This window comes from Pinus tabuliformis, chromosome 9 (assembly GCF_031772625.1).
Source record: "Pinus tabuliformis cultivar Carrire ecotype Pingquan chromosome 9, CPIR1, whole genome shotgun sequence".
Classification (NCBI taxonomy): domain Eukaryota; kingdom Viridiplantae; phylum Streptophyta; class Pinopsida; order Pinales; family Pinaceae; genus Pinus; species Pinus tabuliformis.
The window spans coordinates 1658680454-1658684171 of NC_142307.1; positions in this window are offsets into that span (position 1 = coordinate 1658680454).

Below are 3718 nucleotides of genomic sequence, written 5' to 3' on the forward strand. Positions count from 1 at the left end.
CATTGGAGTATCCACATTTGTTTCACCACAATTCATGCTAAGTTTTATGCCTACTATTGTGCCCATGTTTTCTTCCACTTTTTCATCCATGTTTGAGTCCTATTTTGTGTTCAAGTTTGTATGAACTATTGCATCTACTTTTTCATCCACTTTTGTTCAATTTTTCTGTCTTGTTCTGCATCTACTTATGTTGTGTCCACTCTTCATCCAAATTTACGTCTATTTTTACCCCCATTTTTTTGTTTACTTTTGCATCCATTTTCCAACACACATCATATCTTTTGCATTGATTATTTTTCTTATGACATTGAAAATTATGAACAACTGATGACAATGTCAATAATTATAACGTTGATGATAATGAAGATGATGACGATGACATGAATTGCGATTGTTATGATAATGACAATGATGATAAAGACGATGGGAGTTACAATGACAATGATGATGATGCTAATGACCTTGGCCATTCCTCCCAATTTTTAAATGTTATCATGGTAAAAATCATAATAATTATCTTTGGCGTCATCTTCCAAGGCATCATCATCTGATCATCATTATCATTATTTTCATCTTGGTCATAATCAAGAACAATAATGGCATGAATGATGATTATGATGTTCATGATGAAGATGACAAAAATTATGATAAAACTTATATTAGTTATGATGATGGGGATGATGACAATTATAATGACGATGATAATGGTAGTGATGTTGATGATCATCAATCATTTCTAAAAAATAAAGTGGTTATTTTTCTTTCATATATCATGTGTCCTAAGGTTGGTGATATTTCTTATGATACCTATAATTATGAACAATTGACGGCAATATAAAAAATCATGATGATCATGATGATCATGAAGAAGACATGAATGGTGATTATGAAGATAATGAAATGATGACAATAATGATCACATTGATGGTGGTGATGATGGCAATAATGAAGATGATGACCCTCCCTCTAAACTACCGAGGTACTCATAATGAGACAAAAAAGTACTCTCAAGTTGAAATATTCATATAAGAAGGGATCTAGATTGATAAGCATCAATGATGATTTACATCATCATAGCCAAAATTTTCAAAATAGTAAGGCCTTGACTAACAAGTTTATATCTCCATTAGATCAGAGCACAATGTTGGGAGGCATAAATTTGGACACCACTGCCTTTCAAGGCACTTACCCCACCAATATGTTTACCAGGTATGTCCTCACATGATCATTTCCTAATCCACTATCATAATATTTGACACCAGAAAATGTCAATCCTCATGACTATTCTTATCTTGGATTAATGTACTTGACTTATGGTGATTAGTCCTAGTCAATGTCCAAATTCTCAAATAATATTGGTCCCAGATGTTTATCCAATCCACCATTATCCCTACTAGTGCCTTTACTAGGCTTACGATTGTTAATCCTAGCCATAGTACATGACACATGGATAACATGGTGTCTACCCTCACTCCCTCTCAACCAGTGAGGAAACATCCACAAGCATAAGATTTTCTCAAGAATACCCATCATTTTCGTAGAGAATAACATCATTAATTTGTTTTCATCACATGACGACTTTATGATTAAGCATTCATAGATTTGTGGCAAAATATTTCCCCTTTTGTATTTGTGATGAAATACAATAAAAAAGTGAAAGCCAAAATCATTAAACATACACTATATTGATTTATCTAAGTCTAAACTCTAAGGTTGAAGTGAAAATTCATGTAAATCTTATATCTATGAGTTGTGCCAAACTTATGAAAACCTTATTCCCTAAGTCCTATATATAAGAAAATGAAAAAGAAAGAAAAATAAGGGCCAATAAATGGTAACTCATGTATTCACTCCCTCTTTGGAAAATATATGAATATATACACTCCTAGTCACACTTGATCACGTGTATGTGATGGTTAAATCATGAATTCTTCTTTTCTCCTTGCATTTTCACTTCATCATTTAAGCACCTAATTGAGGATCTAAGGAATGTTTGTTTCCTAAGGCTTTCATGTCTACTCTTGGTTTACTTATGTCACACTACTCTCAATTTATGTGACAGAGTGAAATACATAAGTTTGTGGAGTTATTATAGAGGTGTATTGAGTTCGTAACCACACACACATGTATTACATCTCATTGATCCACATGTGTGGGTTGGAGACTCATTTCTTGACAACTTTAATGGAGACTACTTTGTGGCTTTAATGGTATAGCTTACAAAATATCTTGTTAAACATTTCGATTCGTTCTTTCTTTTCCTCGAGACACTTATAATATTGAAGTCACTCCCAACAATCCATGGAGATGGGGAGTATAAATTACTTGTGCTAGAAATAGAATTGAGAAATAGAGGTTTTCCATTTGTGATATTGGAGTCATAGACATTGGATACATGGTAGTAGTCCTCAATGTCAATTAACTAAAATTGTATTGTCATAATGCGAAAAGAGGTAAACATATTGGTAACCTTGATGTCTTAATCATTTCAAATAATAATCATTCCACCCAAGTATCTCTAAGCATCAATCACTACTACTTGGAAATTCCTCCCCCATTTTCTAATTATATGAGGTTGAACCTCACTTAATATTTTTGCTTCTTATATCAACATTATTTATGGGTGCTTTGCATACCATTTTTCTTTTAGGAGTTTGTTTTCGCTTACTATTGACGCCCCTCATGTTCCAAGACTATTTTCATCAAAAATTTACATAGAAAGAAAGTATAAAGTGACTAAAAAGAAACATGTCTCAAGATTTAAGTGCTTGGACAATTCCACTTCATGACTCCTATATTTCCTTAACCTGGGACCAAATGGAGAACTTGATGGCCTTAAAGTAAATTGATCAATGAAAATCTAAAAAAGAGGCGATTTTTGACTTTATCACATACAATTTAATATACTAAAAAAAATATCCATAACAATTTCATCAATCAATGAATCATTAAAAAAAATAACCAAAACAATTTCATCAAGCAAAGAATCATTGCATTATAAAATACAATCTATAAACATTTTGGAAAAGTTTTGCTAAAACATGCTTAAAAATCAGCATATTTAATATTAATATTTAACAATAATATGAACAATAACACATTTTAATAAATTAAATAACATATTATCAAGCCTAAAAAATGTCACTAACTGAAAACTACAAAGCATGCAACTAATGGAAGTGACCACTCAAGGCCACCACAAGATTAATGGGGACAAAGTTCTATGAAGGACAAAGGAAAACCTATATTAACTTTATTGTTTTATTAGCCTGGTTCAAGATGAACATTTCAAGATATCATGAAGAACATAATTAGTTTTATTGCATTAGGAAAACCCAAGCACATTCTATAACTTAGCAAGAAAGAGATGTATAACACCCATCTGAGCAACACGACACATGACATTAAGTTACTTTACTATATATAATTTAAACTCCTATCATAAAATCACAAATTTAGCATGAATGGAATGCTTAAAATCCATTTTTATAAAAACAAAATATTATTTTTCTTATAGAAAAATATACCAAAAACTAAATATACTTTTCTAGAAAGAAAAAAATACTAAAACTAAATATATATTTAAAAAAAAACTAAAACATAAGCAAACTAGAATTTGAATTTGACATTCTTGGTCACTTTCGGAAACATATGGTGGAATGTAATCTCTTTATCCTAATCTTTAGCTTTTTCCTAAAAAATAAAAGCATACAAAAGT